Here is a 20871-nt window from a genome sequence, read left to right on the forward strand (position 1 = left end):
TGGTTATATCACTAGAGGTTACAAAATGGTGATATTCCAATTATGTCATTTCATTTTCATTTATTAGACAGAAATCTACAAAGAGAAACTTCACCTCCAACTATTTGATTACCTTGAAGAACAGTTCAGAAGAAATGACTGGATAAGTGCTTGATTCTTTTGCCAGTTTTAAAAATAATGAATTAATTGGATAGCATCTTCCAGAGACACTGGGAAGTTTTAAAAGAAATACGTAAGAATTTATGAGGATTTCTGCCTTCTGCCTCTTACATCTAACCTCGAATTTGAAACAAAGCCGTCATTGTTTCCCCCTTAGTGTAAGACACTTTTATGTAAATATTATGATCTTTCCTTATTTCCTCCTCATGGTTAATTTTGTCTCTATTACTGTTAACTATTTTCCTCTGCTTTTTACCTCCCTCCCTCCCTTTTTTTAGTTTCTAATACCTTCCTCAACAATTCCACTTTAGCCACTGAACATTTTCCCATGCCTCAGGGAGCCAGGACATACCCTAGTCGTCTCAGACCCAATTTTGGAAAGCAGCATCTGAAAGTATTTATTTTGTTTCTACAATGGGTTAGTCCTTTTCAGGCGGTTGTGAAGGAATTTAGAAGGGGAAAAGTTCAGTAATGACACTAATGGGGTGACCACAATTAAGCCCAGCCACATTGTGAGCCCACAAGACACTTAGCCAACTACAGCCAAGCAGTGCTGTATGTATCTAGCAGATTATTCCGCAAGAAAAGCTACTCAGAACTAAAATCTTTCTATGTATATTTTCCCTATAATTTCTATTATTAAGTGAAAGGACATTCTTTGTCTCTTTTCTATAATTCATCTGTATGAAAACATTACATTAACTTCTGATTTTGTTTTTCCTTTAAGAAAGTTTAAAAAAATAGATTTTTTTCCCCATCCAAGCGAGAAGCAAAAAAAAAACACACCGCTTGACTTCCCAGGAAAGCCCTGTAGGTAGAGTTCAGCAATTCCCCCTCTAGTTTTTCTACCAGCGCAGTTATTTCATGACCTTTTGCCTGAAGAATTCTAAGCTGCTTCTCCAGAGGAAATGAGTCAGAAGAAATAGGCTTGATATGTACTTGTGCCTTTGGAGACTTCTCTTGATATCTTGTAAATCCATGAGGCTTCATTGAATGTCAGTATTTTTACTTGTCTGCATATTTTTTCAATCTGCTTTTGAGAGTGAAGTCAGTTTCTGGGATACTTTAAATTTAAAACCATATGGTATGTGCCAGATATCAGTGCTGGAAAACAGAGGGATGCAAGTGGGTCCTGCTTTCTGCAGCCCCTACCGAACGTCCGCACCTGGGGGCGGGGTTCTGAGTGGTGGTAGAAACCAGGGAGGGGCAGGAGAGGCAGCCGTGCTGACATGCATCTGACGAACTGCTTAGCCCTGCAGTGGTGACAGGAAAATGTAGGATGACCCTCGACATTGACCTAGCAGGGGAAGATAATCACTGGGATGTTGGCCGACTTTGTCCCTAGGGGGCTTCTGCTGGTCTTAAAACCTGTAGAGTAATTCCAGAATTTGGTTGAATTTGAAAATCTGATGCCTCATTTGATCTGAGATGTATAAGGACTCAGCTGGTCACATTTACAGATGGGGTCTAGACTCATTTCATTTTTGGTGTATTAACATCTGGCAGTTTAAGACCCCCCTTGATTCCAGAGCCATCCTGGTTTCAGTCACCCCAGGCTGGACCAGTGGTAGAGCAGCTGGTCTCCAAACCAGAAGCAGACAGAGGATATGCATGACCCCTTTCCAGGATTCAACATGCATTCACTTGACTACAGTTAAACATCAACTGTGCTGAGGATGGTGACACGGCAGTCAAACATGACAAACATGGGGCCTAACTGGTCAGTGCTGGGGAGTGAGGCAAGCTGGCTTCAGCCACCCAGGCAGGCCAAGTGCTGAGCGGGCTGTAAACAGGAAGGCAGTGACTAGTCTTCAAACCGTTCTACCTGTAAACCTCTCTGTCAGTTTTGGAAAAACCACGATAACTTGATGGATTTAAAAAAAACAAAATCTGAAATCATCATCACATTTAAATGTCTCAAATAATTCATTTTATTGTGTATTATAGAGATTCACATTTAAGGTAAAAGTGTTCATTGTTCTTTTAAATGGACCCAGTGAAATCTTGGTATAATAGAGACTCAGTAGCTGCCAAGTTAAGTATTTAAAAATCTCTTAATCAGCGTTTGTAACAGTTGGAAATATTCTGTTGCTCCTTTTGCGCCCTGAATTCCATTCTACTTTTCCCACAGAAATTATCCTAATATGATTTTTTTTCTTAAAGGTCTTTGTTGATCACCCTATTAAATACTTCTCAGCATATTTTATATATATATATATATATATATATATATGTATGTAAATATACATGTTCTCTCTGTTACTATAAGGTTCTAAGAGTCTAATGACCAAATGACATATATATTAGAAATTTTATTGGAACCTTTTATTTGAAATACCTCTTTCAATGAAATGAGTAGGTACTGTGTCTGTGGTGAGTTGGTTAATGAAGCCCATTGTTTAAATGTTCCTTTGGTGGGCAGAGGTCTTTACACCGTGGAGCAGTACCCCATGTTAAGAGCTGTGAAGTTTCTGAGATTTTACAAGTTATCCTGCCACAGTTTGAGGAATACTGGCAGAACACAGGAGACAGTTACTCACAGCAGTAGCAATAGCCAGAAAATCACCATTGTTGCTTTGATTCTCGGAGCCCCGTTTCCCTCAGGGCCAATGTGGATGGGCCCAGATGGACGCCTGCTCACACAATAGGTTGCATTTCAGGAGAGAATTCTAACCTTAGGAAACCCACATCTTTGTCAATAAGCATACCTTCCAATTGCCCAAGTGAGACATTGTTATTCTAGACAGTAAGTCTATTTGTTCCCCAGGGCTGCCATTGCAAATTACCACAAATTGGGTGGTTTAAAAACAACAGAATTGTATTGTTTCTCAGTTCTGATGGCTGAAAGTCTGAAGTCATGATGGTGGCAGGGCTGGCTTCCCTCTGAAACCTGTAGGGGAGTCGTTCCTTGCATTCCTAGCTTCTTGTGGTGTGCTGGCCATCTTTGGTGTTCCTTTGCTTATAGCTGCACAAATCCAGTCTCTGCCTTTGTCATCATGTGGCATTCTCTCTACGTGTGTGTCTATCTTCACATGGCTGTCTTCTACAAGGACACCAGTCACATTGGACTAGGGGCCCACCCTGCTGCAGTATGACCTCATCTTAACTAATTTCATCTGCAGTGAGCCTATTTCCAAATAAAGTCGTGTCCTGAGGTACTGGGGATTAGGACTTCAGTATCTTTTGGTGGAGAGGGGACATAGCAGTAAACATGTCTGCTGTTCAGATAAAGGGATGTGCTATGTTCCAAGGATGCTCACAAGGACACAGACATCCTTGAAAGACAGTCTGGAGTTAAGGGCAGTTAGTACCTCTCTCTCAAGTCTCAAGACCTACAGAAACATGAAACACCCGTGGAAAATTGTCTAATATACCATGTAAACTTATGGGTGAGAAGTGAGTTTGTTTTTATGGAGGAGAAAAGCAGTTATTAAAGGAGAAAGTATTAACCTATCAAAGGGACCGTCACAGAAATTCATTTTGGGAAAGAGTTTATGCAGAAGTTGAGGATCTGAAATTGATTTCCTAGAAATGATCCCTATTCTCATATCTCTTGGAAAATAATCACATACCCCAGGTGATAGAGTCACAGCCTGAAGAGCAGTATTGAGAAGTGTATCTAGGCTCTGAGTAGCCACGTCTGGTACAGCTTTAAAATGTTCTTGGTGTTGTAATGCCCCCTTCCATTTCCCTGAACTTTGACAGATGTCTTTCCTAAGGGTTGCAGTTAGGCTGAGCCGTGTCATCAGAGAATTAAGAGTCTCTGCTTTTGCTTCAGTGGAAGCAGATCAGTTGTGGGCAGCAGTAGTTGGAGGGAGACTGAGTCCAGAAACTGTAGGAGGTGGTTCGCAGCAGAGCAGTGGATAACGGTGCAGATACAAGCAGGACGATGAGCAGCAGACCTGTGGCGGAGGCAGCCGACCACTGGGGTGGGGTCCTGATCCCCAGAACTAGTGAGGAGGGGAATTTGTCAAGCCCCTGGAATTCCTGCAGTTAAGCAGGATGGGGAGTTGAAGTTTTCTTACAATGGTTATTAATAAATCCATGTGACCTCATTTTACACTCCCATTGGCATGGTCTGGGCATGTCAGCTAAATTTTTTTTGACACAATTGTATATGGCTGAATTGAGGTGGAATCATATAATCCACAGTAAATCACTAATGCAGACACGACTTATTTGCAAGATTTTTTCAACTATGCTTTTCAATGACAAGGCCAAGTTTCTGAGACATGTATTTGTAACCATCTGGCTTAGCAAGTACAGTTGTCCTTGGAAAGCTTGAGAAGGTGATTCTTTACGTATTTTTTTAAATGTTATTTTTAGTTGTAAAACCGGCACAAATCTCCAGGAGCAATAATGTTTCATTTTATCAAAGTTGAGTCTCTGTGACCTTGCTTACTTTTTAAAGGGATGGATGATATTGAGGAAAAGAAAAGTTGCTTGGTAATTCCTCGGGGAATTAAATTCTAGTGAAGTGGAACCTACAGCAGCTAAAGAGATACCTTGCTTCAAAAAAAGTTGTATTGATTTATCAAACTTCAACTACCTACAAGTGAGAATTGTAACAATACTGGACAATTGTCAACCGCTCAGCTGCCATAATAAAATTCTTCTGGAGGAAAGTATAAAATCTTTGGAAGAAATACTTTGAGAAAACACTTGGAGTAGAATTGGTCTGGTTACCTGCAGGGTTTTCCTTTTGTTTCCCTGGAGGAAGATTGGGATGGGCCAGGGAAGGGAAAGAAGAGGGTGCGGGATAGGATAGAGGAGCCAAGAGGCTGTGCCCTGCCTCATAGAATCAAATAGACCCTCAGATGCACCACTGCCGAGCAGGGAAAAGTGCCCAAGGGGAGGTCTTTCAGGGTATCAGTTGGGAGGTTGCAGTGTGAACCTCTCCTTTCTCCCCTATGAAACATTTAGTGATTTCTTGAGTAGATTTTTTGACGGGTTAGGAAGGGGAAGGTCTTCAAGGAAAGGAGAAAGAATATTAAACATCTAAGTTACATGTTAGTCTGGGCAATATTTTCTTTCTTCTTCCTCCTGTTCCTTAAGTTATAGGAAGAAAGGAGTGATGTGTCCTTTCCTTATCAACAAATGTCTTACTTGTCAGGGCTTCCTGGCATCATCAGATGGTGATGGTGACTTATATTTATCATCCATATATGTTAATTATATAGGAAGATGATAATGGCAAAAAAAAAAAAAAGGCGAAGGGTACAAAATTTAATCTTTCTACTGTTTTCCAGCTTTATTGAAGTATGTTTGACAAAAATACCATATGTTTATTAAGCTTACTGTGAAAGCCACTTCCCATACACCAGCTAACAAAGGTAGGGGTTTCCTCCCTCCCCCCCAGAAGTAGTTTTAATGATGGGAAAAACCCAACTATTTCCAAGCGTTTATTTCCTTATTCCATTCTGTGGGTATAACTTTTAAATTTCCTAGTATCTTGGATCCTTCTGTTTTTTTGTTATCACTTCATATGCATCACATTGAAGGCAGCCTTTGTCTTAATTATCTGGAGTTAACAAATGTTTAGTGAGTATCAAAAATGCATGATATTAGACAATGCTGTAGGTTCCTAATAACATGGTTGATATTTTGGTTATCAGTTTTTTTTTTTTTTTTGGAGCTGGTAGCTTCTGTTAATTTTTTTTTTTTAATCTCTTTGATGTCCAAACTCTAGAAAGTCTGTATCAAAAGCAGCATCATTGCAAAATCGTTTGGCAGCAAGAAGATTGAGCATAGAATAACATGGAAGTAGCCAGTAGAGGGCGACAGCTCCTGAGCTGACGCTCCGTTCCGTTCTGGCATAGTCTATGCAGTGTGGCTTCTTTGGATAGTGCAGAGCTGAGCAGTGCAGGCGTTTTTTAACAAAATGACCATTTTTAGTGTTGAAAGTTGGGGCTTTAATGACTGCTCTTGTAGAGACAGGTATTCAGGCAAGATTTGGTTCAAGAGATGAGTCAGAAACTACTGTCATCCCCTTTGAATTCTGACCAAGAAATTCCAAACTCTTTTCTCATCTGGTGACTGTGCAGTGAGCTTCTCCTGACTCAGAACCATTCACAGATGACCGGAATCTCACTGCTGCTCCGTTACTGTGACTTTTTTGGTTTGTTCTGAGACTTGTGCGCCTTCCCCAAATCATCAGACAAGAGGGCTTCCCTTGCTTGGAGTGTTTAGAATGACGACTCGAGAGTACTTCTTAGCATTTTTGGAGGAGGAAGGAGAATCACATGCCCTTTGAGTTTGTATTGGAAGTACGTATTTCCTCCCAGAGAAATGTCCACAACCACAAACAAAATTTGCTTTTATACTGTCACAGGTTCATGGAAACGCCCTGAGTCCGTATGCCCCCAGGATAGAAGTGTCTGGTGGGGAAAAGCTCTTTCCAAAGTTCAAATATGTTATTCAGGAGGTGCAGTATGTCTTGAAGGTTAGTACCCTAAATAAATACTGTAGGGCCAGAAGTAAATACTGAATGTTTTCACCTGGGTATCCTGTACGCGACTTAGCACTTTCCTTTCCCAAACTTACTCTACTTGGCTTCCCTGATTTTCTGGCTATGACTTCTGTTCCAGTGACCCTCACTTTGAACTTTGGAGTCTTCTTTGATTCCTTTCTGTCACACTCAGTGTCAAATCTTCATTCAGATCATTTTCATATTCAACTTCTTTTCTCCATTTTCACTGTTACCCTCTTCACTTTGGGCTTTCATTAGTCAAGCCTGGACTGGAAGTGTAGCCTCTCCCCTTCTGTTTCTTTGTATCCCAGTCCATCCTTCTTACCTGCACCTGGCATTATTTTAAAATTCTGGTTAGATTGGGTTTCTCCTGCTCTGATCCTTGCCCTACTTTTTAAAAATCCTGATTAAGTAGCTCCCCAGAGTCTGCTAGAAAAAGTTCAGTTCTGATGATCAAGTTCAGCCTTTTTTCTTTTTTCTCTTGTTTTCTCACATTGCACTCAAAATGGAATCCTAGCTCTGCCCCATATTGTCTCACCTTTTAGCCTTTGCTCAGTTTTCTTTGTCCAGAATTCTTCTAGTCTTAATATTTTGGGGGGTTCTTAACATTTTTTGTACAATGGGATGGATCTCTTTGGCAATTTGTGAAGCCAATGGATACTTTCTGAGAATTTTAATTTAATTTTTTTTATTATGAGGGAGTGGGGGAGGTAATTAGGTTTATTTATTTATTTTTAATGGAGGTACTGGGGAATTGAACCCAGGACGTTGTGCATGCTAAACACAGTGCTCTACCAATGAGCTATACCCTTCCCCCACTCAGAATGTTTCTAATGCATAAAATTATATACACAGAATTACAAAGGAAACCAATTATATTAAAATACAATTAGAAAAATATTTTAAAATCTGTGACATTATATGTATTCTTATTTATTAATGTATTGTAAATAACAGGACCTTGCATTGGTTCTAATTATTCTCTTAGTAGTTTATGGCCTACCTCTGCTTTGAAAGAAGATGCTAAGTTTCAGCTGGAGGCTAGTGAAAATAGATGTATTTCTTTCCCCAAACGAGTTCATAGACCCCAGGTTCAAAGTTTTACATCTAGATCATTGATTCTCAAACTAACGTATGTACCAGAGTCACCTGGAGACCAAACACTGGATGCTAAGACTCATTTCTGATTCAGGAGATCAAAGGTAGACTCTAGAATTTGCATTTCTAACAATTTCCCAGGAGTTACTTATATTGCAGGCCCAGGATCTACACTTTGCCAACCTCTGATCTAGAATACGTCATTCCCTCATCCCATCTTTACCTACCAAAATTGTATGCCTCTCTAAACCCAGGAAAAGTCCACCTTCTGTATTAGGTTTTCTCTGATCCCTATCAGGGAGATCTCTTCCCCTTTGAGGACTCTTGCCCTGGTTTATTCACACTGCTGTCATGTCATTTCACTTCCAGCTTTGTTTTATGGTCACTGGGGTGCCATGTGCCTGGCCCCAACCTAGACCTCCAGCCACCTAAACTATTCATGCTTCTGGGGCAAAATGCTATGATATTTCAAATCTCCATGAAGGAATCAATGTCTTCTTTCACTCATTAGCCGGTGAGCTCCTCTACGGTATGAAACATGTCTTGTAATTTGTGGAAGGGAGGAGTGAAAAAGGGAGGGAAGGAAGGAAACGCCAAAGAGAACTGCTCGTTAGGGAAATTTAGCAGCATAGACATCAGTCACGGAGGAGATCACCCATTTTATTCGCTTAATGTCTTTCCTGGGTACCACATGTTTCAACATCCTTTATTCTGATTTTAGAAGTTACAACAAAGTAAGTCACTCTCTTCCTCCTCCTCCCTCTTCCCTTCCCCTTATTATTCAAGCAACCAGGGTAGTGATCCTGTAGGTGGGAGGCTGAGCTACAGGGGCTTGTGAGGTTCTTCCCAAACTGGAAATTCTGAGATTCTGTCAAACAGGCCCACCAAGGGCGTTGCCCTCTGCAGTGAAGGAGCTGAGTCTGTGGTCGTGTTGGTTCCTACGCTTTGACTCATGTATTTGGCAGAGGCTACCCCTTTGGTGAAGAAGCAGCATGTTGTGAGAATTCAGCTTGTCTTCTGTCTCTACCTTGCCGTGTTTGTGTGAATTGTGGAATCTGAGCTGTTCTGTCACATTTCAGTAATGAATATAAAGGCAAAATAGTAATTATTAATAGTGTTGATGATAAACATTTGCACGTAGTGCTTTTCAGTCCTAAATGGCTTAGAGGAGACTGAGTGCAGGCTGTTAGTATTCGTCATTCAGCCTGTGTTGCTGCTTATCTTAGGTCTGAGGGTTTCTCTTGGATGGTAAACTCAGTTCCAGCTGTGCAGCAGGGCTCATTTTAGTAGTTATTGAATTGTTTTCCCTAGAGGGCACCATGCAAAGCTTTTTACTCTTCCTTTGGGGGTCTAGACATTCTCTTAAGATGTTAAGAAAGATCTGTTCTCTGGTGCTACCTGTACATGTGCATTTAAAGTGAATTTATCCTCCTATTGTGGCTAGGCAGGAAACTGCTACTCCTAAATTCTTTCCTAGGAGGGAAAACTGACATTTCCTGAAGGCTTAGAGCAGACCTGAGAATAAAATCCTGATCTTCACAGTGATCTCCTGCCAGGTAGTTCAGCAGATACTCCGGACCCCTACTTCCCTAAGACAGCAAGCTAACGATGATAGCTAATGTGTCTTGAGTGCTTACTATGAACTAGGCGCTATGCAAAGCACTTTATGTGCTTTATCTTAATCTTCCAACCATCATATGTGGTATTAAACTAATACATCCCATTTTTCAGGTAGAGAAACTGAGGCACAGGATAGTTAAGTAACTTGCCCAAAGTTTATCCCGCTAGTAAGGAAACAAAGCTGGGCCTGGAATCTGTCTCTGACTCCACAACCTGAATTTCTTTCTTTCTTTCTTCTTTTTTTTTGTTTGGTTTTGTGTATGTGTGTGTGTGTATTTTTTTTTTTTAATTTATGTAACTCATTCATTCATTCATCCACTCATCCAGAGAAAGCACTGTGTCCCACATAGAGAAGAGTCTGATTCCCAATCTCTTGTTTCACAACCTGAATCTCTAACCACTGCTTTATACTGTTAAGTACTCTGGGTGACAGTGGTGAGTAAGGCAGGCCCTGCTTTGGAGGAGTTTACCTTTTGAGGCCCTCAGCTCGGCTAGATGCAAATGTTCAGTGAATTTTGCCCCATGCAGTCGCCTCTCTCTGGCTATCTTCTGAATAGCCTAGGTGGATTTGTATAGTTATGTGTGCTTGAATAGATGGTGAGGGCCATGTGGCTGGGTCTTACATCTCTTTTGACTTAGTGCTGGGTATATAGATGGTGCTAGGGAACTATTTGTTGAATTGAAATCCTCTTTATTCTAATTCCATTACCAAACCAAATTCCCTTTATTATAAGCCCCAGTCAAAAGCAGAGAATTGTCTTCCATGCATAGAGTTAAAGTAGAGCTGTATTAAATTAATTAAGGACCGAAGTCTGCTTTAGTACATGGTTTAAAGATCTAAGGATTTATTTCTTAGGACATAACTGCCACATGGGTGCTGTCAGGGGTCTCAGCCGCATCTCATTCATCCTTCCTGGGCTCTCTGTGGGCCCTGGGACAGCCCACGCTGTTTCCTGCATCTTGAGTGCTCTTCCTTAACCTTCACCCTGTGCCAGCCCCTCATCCCTTCATCCTCCAGCTCTTAATCTCAATCATCACTTCCTCCGGAAGCCCTAGCCTGGCCCCTTTTCCGCTCAGCCTTGTGTGATCTCTTTTGGCTGGGGACTTTTCAGTTCCTTTCCTTTGATGCCCTGGTCTCTGTTATGGATGGATGGCCAGTCATTCCTGAGCAACTCTTTTTCTCTGTTCTATAAACGTTCTTAGGCTGGGGGCCAAGCCTGTTTTTGCTAGCCTTTGTGTTTACAGCACAGTGGCTGGGATATAACATTCACCAGTGGCCGTGCCTAGGAAGGCTCGGGGTTGGGGCTCTCCCATCATCTCTATCATCCCCACAAAATAGTTCTGTTCCTGGATATGGACGCTTGCCATTTTCTCGATCTCCCGTAAAACGTGAATGTCAGCTCCACAAGTGCAGGGCTGGTTGTCCGTTCACTTAGGTATCTCAAGCATCTGGAAAGAGTTCTGCCAGGTATTCAGGGCATCTTGAGAAAACTCTTCACTGATGTGAAATACTCAGTTGTGCGTGCTCTGCAAACCCAATTTGGAGACAAGTCTCCATCTTCCCTTCCCCATCTCCCCACCTTCTAGCTACATTGCACTTTCAAGCTCTTCACTTCAGCAACTTTGGTGTTGCCCACTGGTAGGGTCTCAGTACATATTTTATGAGAGCCCAGAGCTGGGAAACATCAGGGAAGTTTCCCACCAGTACATACTTCGCAAAAGTGTTGCCCAGCTAGAGAGAGAGGGTAGCTGGTGGTGGAATAGATTTCCCAAGGTATCTCTGCTTCCAAGAGCATGCTAGGAAGGTTCATGAATATGTAAGCAGATGGCTTTGAGCAAGTACCGTGCAAGAATATCGGCTGGAAAGTGGTTTTCTTTTAAAAGCTCAGCAGCTTTTTGAAAGGACAGCATTTTTTCAAAACCGTTTTTGCATTGTAAATAGCAGTTTGTGTGTCTCTATAAATAAGAATCCTGCCACATGTGTGAATCCTTCTCCTACAATCTGTTATTTTACAGACTCAGGAGTGTTACTCCCCACCCTCAGTTTCCTTGCAGTTCAGCTTGTCAGTGGCCTCCTCAAACAAAGAAGGCGGCTTGTTGTCACTAGCGATCAACATCTGGTTTAGATGTGGCTAGCGTGCCTTGTTGCTTCAACGAAGAACATGTTGTGTTTAAACTGTAAGGCATGGGGAAGGGAGTGGCTGTCAGATATTACCACTCTTCTGGAAAATTAGAAAACACATGGTTTCAAATGTAGGAGTGACATGGGGGGAGTACGATTATTATACACTTGAAATAGTCTCATTCCAAGAAGACACACATTTGGTTTAGAGAAGCACGTTGGAGAACTGAAACACACTGGAAGGCTAGAAATAGGTCAGTGTGATGGCAGAACAGCCTTTTCAGCATTGCTGTGTGGCTCCTGATGGCTTCTGTTGGTCACCCAATCAGAGAGCTTGTCTTTAGACTAATGCTATTCAGCTGGTTACTATGGCAATGATGGAATACTAGTTGTCATGACGATGAAATGGAAATTTAGGGGACCAGTTTCTTTAGAGGAGGTGGATCCATTAAGCCCTGTCTTTTCTTCTTCCCTTAAAACTTGACCATATTTTATAGTACTTGTACAAGGGGTCCATTTTCAAACTCTGTGCATACATTTCAGGATTTATATTATCTTTTCTTATTCTTAGATCACATAGCTTAAGTCTTCAACTCTGTGATAAGAATAGACATGCCACCCCCACCCCCACAGTATTTTATAGTTCATATTAAAGAATGACACTGCACAAGCTATGTTTTTTTTTTATCATCCCCAAAGTGTTTCTGCCAAACTCCACTGAATTCCTCCAAAATTAATCTGGTATGAAATAGAATAGGGTCAAAATCAATATAATGGGCTATAAATTATAAAGGATACTTTCCCCCAGCTTTATTGGAGTTTAATTGACATAAAAATTGTACATATTTAAGGTATACAGTGTGATGTTTTATATACATATCCATCGTGAAATGATAAACACAGTCACGCTAATTAACCCATCCACCACCTCACATAGTTTGCTTTTTTGGTGTGTGGTGAGAACACTTAAAATCTACTGTCTAAGCAAATTTCAAGTACATAATACATTATTATTAGCTATGGTCACCACGCTGTGTATTAGATCCCAGAACTTACATTCTTCTGATAACTGAAAATGTCTACCCTTTGACGAGTGTCTTCACACTTCCCTGACCCCCAGCCGCTGGCAGTCACCATCCTACTGTCCAATTCTGTGAGTTCAACTTCTTTGGATTCCACATAATATAAAGGAGACTTTTATCTATTCAATCCAATCACCTATTCCTCACTGGTGTGTTTATTAGAATCACACACTGAAGTAAATCCTTTTGAGAAGCAGCAGAACCCTGGCTTGTCTTTCCCTCCTGGTGCCAATGGAAGTTTCCTCTCTGCTCAGAGTCCGCTGTATGGGACCATCCATGGAAATGTGTGTTGTTCACATGTTCCAGAAATGTGATTGACGTCTTTCATGAATGCTCCCAGGGAACTAATACAGGTACTCATTTAGGGAGTCTGGAAAAGAAAGACTGGTAATTTTAACAGTTTGGCTCATTTTGGCTTTCATTCAAGAATTTAGAGAAAATACATTGGAATGAATCTAAATTCATAGACTTTTCCATTTTTCTGAGATTACTTTTGGTGTATGAGCATGAACTCTGGGAAAGGCTTTTGGTATATTTTTATATTGAGAGTTTGCTACTATAACATTTTTTCATGTTATTTATGATAGTGATTCTCCCATCCAACTACTAACCAGGCCCAGCCCTGCTTAGCTTCTGAGATCAGATGAGATCGGGTGCGTCCAGGGTGGTATGGCCATAGACTATGACAGTGGTTCTCAAACTCTATTATGAAAGGCAGGTCCTTTTTAAAAAATCCAGACTTAAAAAAAATTGAGATATAATGAACAATAACATTATGTTAGTTTTAGGTGTACAACATAATGATTCAATATTTGTATATATTGTGAAATGATCACCACAATAAACATTCCAGACCTACTGATTCAGATTTTTGGAGTGGAGGCTAGGAATTTATTCTACACAAATAGCCCAGATGATTTTGAGGCAGTCTGTGGTCCACAGGACCGTTAGCTAATTAAAGTGGGAGGGAAAACGTCTCAGGTGAAGGGTATAGGATGGTGGATGTGGAAGGAATCATCCTCCCTCTGTTGCTGGCTCCATCAGTCCACCCAGGAAGGTGAGAAGATTGGTCAGTCTGGCTGAGGACAGCACCTGAGTTTTCACCAACACCCATAAGGGCTCCTTCCTCGAAGTAATTAATCGAAGTGGTGTCTTCATGCTTTTTCTTCCCTGCAGTGGACATTGCTGGTGATACTTTTTTTTTCCTGTTAGATTTGTTTCTTATAGGTTGATTGGGAGCCGTGTGCATACCGAGTCTGCCCGACCAAAATGAACAGTTCTCACCTGAAGTACCTCTTTACTTGCTGCTGGGACCTTCCAGCATGGTCTCATACAGCCACCACTGGCTTCACCTCTTTGGGCTGAGCTTTTTTTGCCGTATCTTCTTTGAAGGCAAAGAAAGTTATTTTGATGAAGCCCAACAAGATTAGTTAGGGTACAGATTCATCTCCTGTAACAGAGGCCAAAATAACAGTACTTCTTCAGATAGGAATGACTCCTCCTATCTTGTTGCTCTGCTGTACTCAACACATGGCTTCCAATTGCTGTCTAAGCTCCCTATTCCTTCTTTCCTTCCTTCCATCCACCCATCCAAGTTGCAATGTTGGGGGGTTGTAGGTATGGACTGTGGGGCCTGGGCTCAGGGACAGTGAAAGAGGCAGTGGTGTCTTCACCTAGTCATTTCTGTGGCATTACTCTGAGGGAGTTCCCAGCTAGATAACCATCAAGCTAATTATCTAGGCTTCCTGGAGATTGGTGATTGCCTGAGGTGGGGGTAGTGGGTGGGGCGTGGTGGGCAAAATGGGTGATCAAAAAGTACAAATTTCCATTTATGAAATGACTAAGTCATGGGGACGTAGTGCACAGGATGGTGACTATGGCTCGTAATACTGTATTGCATACTTGAAAGTAACTAGGAGAGTTGATCTTGAAAGTTGTCATCACAAGAAAAAAATTTTGTAACTGTAGGGTGATGAATGTTAACTCTACTTGCTGTGGTGATTATTTTGCAATATATACAAATATCAAATCATTACATTCTGCACCTGAAACTAATGATGTGTCAATTATACCTCAATTTTTTAAAAAAAGAGAAATAAAGCAGGACAATAGAATAAAGGGCATTGGAAGGTGCCATTTTGTTTTATTTTATTGCAGGGTGAAAACAAGTTAAAAATTTTATAATTTGGAAACATAATACAGTCACATAAACCAGGCATAAAAATGTATAAAGAAGTATTCAGTGGAAGTCTTCTTCCCATTTCTGTCCCACATCCACCTGTTTTTTCCCCCCACTTACTCATCCTACTTAGGTAGCCTCTTTAAATACTTTCTGTGTGTGTCCTTACACAGCTTCTTATAAACAAGCAAATACAAGTACATATTCTTATTTTAGCTGCTCTTCACACAGATGGTAGCTTATACCACACACACTGTTCTGCACTTTTTTACAAAATCCTGTCTTGGAGAGCTTCCCATATCAGTACTTGGAAATCTTCCCCTTTCTCCTTTAAAATAGTGACAAAGTAACTAAGCAGTCCATTGTATGAATGTTCTACAGTCTATTTAACCTGTGCCCTATTGATGAACATTTTGAGTGTTGGCAATCTTTTGTTACTCCAGATAATGTTGCAATGAATAACCTTGTACACGTATCATTCCCCGTGCATGTGAATTTACCTGTAGGATAAATTTCTAGAGCTGGAATTACTGGGGCAAAGGGAGTATGTGCTTGTGATTTTGATCACGGTTGTCAAATTGCCCTGCAAAGGGGCAGAGCAAATTTACATCCCATCAGCTAGGGTGTTAATTTTGCAGGGTTGTTGGGGTGCTTCTCTGGAGAGTTGACGTTTGCACAGTAATGTGATTATCGCATCCATGTGAAAATCTAAGGGAAGATCATTCTAGGTAAAAGTGCTAGAGTAAAGGTCTGAGGCAGAAGCAAGCTGAGCATGTTGGAGGAACAGCAGAACTGCCAGAGTGGTGGGTGTGTCATGAATGCGGAGCACTGTGAACCGGCTCAGGTGGAAGGATGTCGCAGAAGCCATGTCATGTAGACCCTGGATGGGAGTTTGGATTTTATTCCAAGTGGTGTGGGAAGTCATCATGGTGGTTTAAGTGGGGAATGAGGTGAGGTGTTTTCCATTTGAGAAAACATTTGAGCTTTTTTTTTTTTTTAATGTCTTTAACTGTTCATCTTGCTTGTCAGAGCAGACCAGGTTCTTAAGTGCAACCTTAATGCCCATCCTAAAACCTCTTCTCAGCAAAGATCTAAGAAAACTGTAGATGCACTAAGGATTAAAGATAAGCAGACTTTGTGAGGTGCTCAGAGCTGAGTCACACTATAGATCCATACTATGTAAGTTAAAAAAGGAAAAGGATGTCCCTATAAATAGTGAAGGCCTAGAACCATTACAAACCAGTCTTGCCTCCAGCTGCAGAAACATAAGGTGAATGTTTTTATCGTTTATTCCCTGAGTACCAGATTCCTTAACTGAAGATGGAGATTTCTCTAGTTCAGGGGAGGTCTTATCCTGACTCAAGCACACCTGGTTCTTCCTTTCGTTTTCCATATCCACAATACAATGACAAAGAGACAAACAGAAAACTTTCCATATTAATAAGTTAACTGAATACATCTTGCATAGCTTAAAACAACATTAAACTTTAGTCAAGGATTTTTCCCTGGAATAGCTGGAAATAAGAAAATGTTTTCTTCTGTCTTGACAGTTGGACAAATGAGCAAATAATCACCACCAAATAAATGCTAAGGGGAAAGTTACTTCCTTCACCCACTAGGCCCACTTATGGGCTGTGCATTGAAATGTTGCAGAAAAATGTGTTACAGCTCGGTGTTACAGCTAAGTTGTGACAGCAACCTGGATCTGGGCAAGAGACCAAGGAGGACTCGCAGAGTTTGAGAACTCAGGTTTATTAACACCAGTGGGCCCAGAGGAGTTAACACTCCAAGCTCTGGACCCCATCTGTAGGTTTACTCAGGCCTTTATAGGCTTCCAGTTTTGCACTTTGCAACATCATATGCAAACAAAGTATAACAGAAGTTGACCAACAAGGAACAAGCTTTGTAGAAATAGACCAATTAGGAGTGAGAGAAATAACCAATCAGGAGTGAGCTCCATGCAAATGAAGTCCTACAAATGGACCAATCAGAAGTTAGGGTAGTGGACCAATCAAAAGTGAGAGTAATAACCAATCAGAAGTGAGCTCAGGGAACCAATAGAATTTTAGGGGTAAGTAAGCCATTTCAGAGGCAGTAAGTGAGATAGAGCCTCTGGGCCAGGGAACCGGATGGTGCCAGCAGGAGAGCAGTGGCCCTGCTCTGGGTCCCTGCCGGTATTTTTATGGGGCTTCCCGCCTCAAATACATGTTGCCGGTAGCATTTATTTTTACTAAAGTGACTATTTACTCCTTCAGTGAAATTGGACATCTCAGCCATGTGCCCACGAATGCCTCTGGTTAGTGTCGGCGTTGTCCATTTTAGATTTGCTGCTTTGGGGGAAACTGCCGCCTTGGCACCTGTGTCTGCTCCGAGATAGGGACTTTGCCCAGTGCTGTGCTGTGGGCATGACTCTCAAAGACCAGCAGCTGCTCAGCTTTTGGGGCCTCTCTGCTGCACAGCCAGCATATGGATACTGAATGGAGCCAGGCACGTCTGTATCCTCAGAGTTACTTGGAAATAAGAAAGGACTTCTAGGGAGAGGAATGAGAGCCTGAAAAGGAATAGATGGACTTTGGGAAATTCTACTGTGTCTGGCAGTCGGGAGCTGGGGCTCAGGCAATTTAACTCTAAAAACATGTAAGGATGAATGACACCGTCAGATTGGATAGCTTACCAGTTACCTTCTCTCCTCACTGTGGCCAATATTTTTGGGTCGAGAACTTCCTGGTAATTATAGTTTCCTGTCATTATGCATTGTCAAAACTCAATTATAATATCTTCACTCTAAATATATTTCTCAATTCCAGTAGACTTCTAAAACTTGTGACCTGCATTCTACCTACATATGAATTCCTATTTTGAAATTTCCTCTGGTCAATGTGAGTCATTCCCAGAGTCAATAAGTGATTCTTTTCAGCACATAATCAGGTACATTTGAATCTCTTTTCCCCCACATAGATCGCTGGGGACACTTGGTTCTCTGGCCATGAAGCTTCCTATTTTTTGTCATTAACACACCCCCATTCTAATATAGCTTTTCTTTTTCCAAGTGGAAATTTCTGAGCTCTAATGGGTGGTCAGTTCACTCATTTTGGAAAAAATGTTTCATTTATTCAGTAAGCATTTGTTATTGTGTATTTTGCTTCACACCACACTAAATAAGTTTTCCTCATTTCTCATTATCTTAGTTTTTCTTTTAAGTTAAGGAAAACAAAAATACTTCCAAGATAAAATGAAACATTTTTTCCTACTGTTTTGCTCCTAAATGCTTAAGTATTAAAGTAAAGCAAGGATAAGTTCTGGCTGTGTCTTTTCCAAGTCATCTTCTATTGAGGTAGCAAATGGGATGCCCACATCCCCCTGATGGGGAGAGAGGTACCATTTTCCAACTGCTGTGGTCTGCATAATTTGGGAAATTCTCCCTGGTAAAATGGTACATTGGTCTGGACTAGACCTCTTTTAACATTCAGGGTTCTGTTTTCCCTCAAGAATAACTATTTTACCTTTATTAGGAAGAAAATTATTTCCAAATACGTGTATTAGTTGGGGTTTTCGGTTGTAAGCAATAGAAACCAACTCTGGATGTTAAGCAGGAAGTATTTTAAGAGGCCAGAGGAGGAGTTTCTGTTTAAAGGTGGTAATTTGAAGACAGACATTTACCTCTGCTGCCTCCTAACACCTCTCTAAATGACAATAAAGGGCTTTAAAAAATGACATAAACCCACAGTTAAAGAGAGTAAGACAGGTAACAACAGTAACAGAGTTTTCGAAAACAGAAAGGAGATCAAAGAGTAACTTGTTTAGTATCTGGAGAAAGTTGAATCCTAAGCTGGAAAACTGACTTGCACTAAAGACACTTCTCAGAGGCCCAGAAATTGATAGTACTCGGTACTTCTCTGAGATGAGGCTGAAACAGGGTGATTTGTAGATACAAGAAGCAGTTAGATCCTAATATTTTTCCCAACTCCACATGGCCAGGCAAATATGCCCTTCCCTGCTCCAGCAGAAGATTGGAGATTATTCTCACGGGGAAGCAAAGCAGAATGCTTTAGTCAGAACAAAGTCAGGCTGCTATGACAGATCTGAGAATGATTCAGTGGCTTAAAGGAGCTACCCGCTGATTTCTTCTAATGAAACAGAGCTTTCAATTAGCTTTTTGTGGGTAACAGCTTAACTGAGGTATAATTCATACGTCATACAATTCACCACTTTAATGGCTACAACTGAGTGGTTTTTAGTATATTCAAAGAGTAGTGCAGTCATCACCAAAATCAATTTTAGAACATTTAATCACCTCCCCCAAACATCCCATATCCCTTAGTAATCATTCCTCTTCCCCAACTCCCTTCCCCTGCCCGAGGCAACCACAAATCTACTTTCTGTCTCTGTAGATTTGCCTATTCTGGATTTCATATAAATAGAATTATGTTTTTAAAGTTTATCCATGTTGCAGTAAGTACCAGTACTTCATTTCTTTTTATTGCTGAATACTATTCCATTGTATGGCTAGACCACATTTTTTTTATCCCTTCATTCATCAGTTGATGGACATTTGGGTTGTTCAGCCATTTCACTATTAAGAATAATGCTTCTATGACAATCAGTTTTTAGTGCCTCTCTTTAGTGCTTGTTTTTATTTACTATTTTTTATTGAGGGGTAGTTGATGTACAATATTACAGAAGTTAACAGGTGTTCAACCTCTGTGAGTCTGTTTCTTTTTTGTTATATTCACTAGTTTGTTTCATTTCTTAGATCCTACCCGTAAGTGACATCATATAGTTTTTGTCTTACTCTAACTTATTTCACTAAGCATAACAGACAGCTAAGGATCACTGGGCATTTTAGTCAGAGAACGTAATGCCTTACAAACGTAACACTTCTTCAAAGGAGGTAATCTTTTCCAGGGAGGTACCTTCTTTCCCCCTTGGTCCCTGGCATTCGGTGACACTTCCTCCAGCTTTTCTCCTATGAAGTTGCAGTGATGCAGCAGTTGGAAGGTATGGAGGCAAATGACAAGCGTCAGGTTTTCCATGTGTGACAGCAATCATTGCTTGAGCCTGTTTCCTTCAGGCCCCAACCACCCATAATGATGATGGATTACTCTCTGGTTAGCACAACTGCACTAGGTATAAAAAGGCCAGGTGAACAGACTGAATCTCTATAAAAATGTTCGTTTTATCATTTCCTTTTAGCTTTGCTAATAATCCCGGGGTCAGGGCACCCAGGAATTGGCAGTAATAAAATTCTGAAACTTCTCATACCCTTTGACACCATAAACAGTTTGGCACTTGGGTACCCATCACAAGTAATAGGATGATATAAAATGAGTAATATACGCTGAGATTCAGAGTATTGCTACTAAAAGAGCAAAAATATTGGAAATGGATAGAATATAATGGAGTTATAAAAATTACAAATAAGGTACTATATTAACATCTACAAATTCATTAAAAATACTTATTCAGTGCTTCCTCTCTGCCTGAAATTGTTATTCCTGCCAATGAGTCTATAAAATAAACATTCAGGGGGAAATAATTAGGATTCAGTAAATTCTGGAGAATACAAAAATGAATAAGAAATCTCTTTTAAAAATTTATATCTTAGTTGCGGAAATTAAAGGGGCAAGATGATAGTAGTTAAATACAGGTTTCTGTAGGCAATAGATCTAGGTCCAGCTGCTGGCTCCACCTTTGCTAACTGTGTGATTTCAGAAGAGATCATTTCTTTAAGTATCAGTTTGTTTGCTTGTCTCAGTATGAAAAATGAGGATAATAATGATTCCCACCTTATAGGATTAGATCAGATCATGTGAAAGTAGTAAACACAGTGCCTAGTGCGTTGAAAGTGTTTAACAAATGTTAGCTATTCTTATTATCACCATATTTACGTTAATAAAGACACACTACAAATGCCACTCATTCCTTCCCCTGGCACTGACAGCACTACACTCTCCTAGTCCTCCTCCTCCTCCTCCCTGGCTGCTCCTTCTCAGTCTCCTTGGCTATGTCCTCATTTTACCAGAGCTCTGGAAGCTGGAGCTCTCCTGGGCATGGTTCTTGGCTCTCTTCTTTTCTATCGTGTGCGCGCGCGTGTGTATCCCTTAACTGCTTATTGTAGATATAGAGGATTTTACTGTTTTTA

The sequence above is a fragment of the Camelus dromedarius genome, chromosome 11 (genome assembly GCF_036321535.1).
Source record: "Camelus dromedarius isolate mCamDro1 chromosome 11, mCamDro1.pat, whole genome shotgun sequence".
In the NCBI taxonomy this organism is placed as follows: Eukaryota; Metazoa; Chordata; class Mammalia; order Artiodactyla; family Camelidae; genus Camelus; species Camelus dromedarius.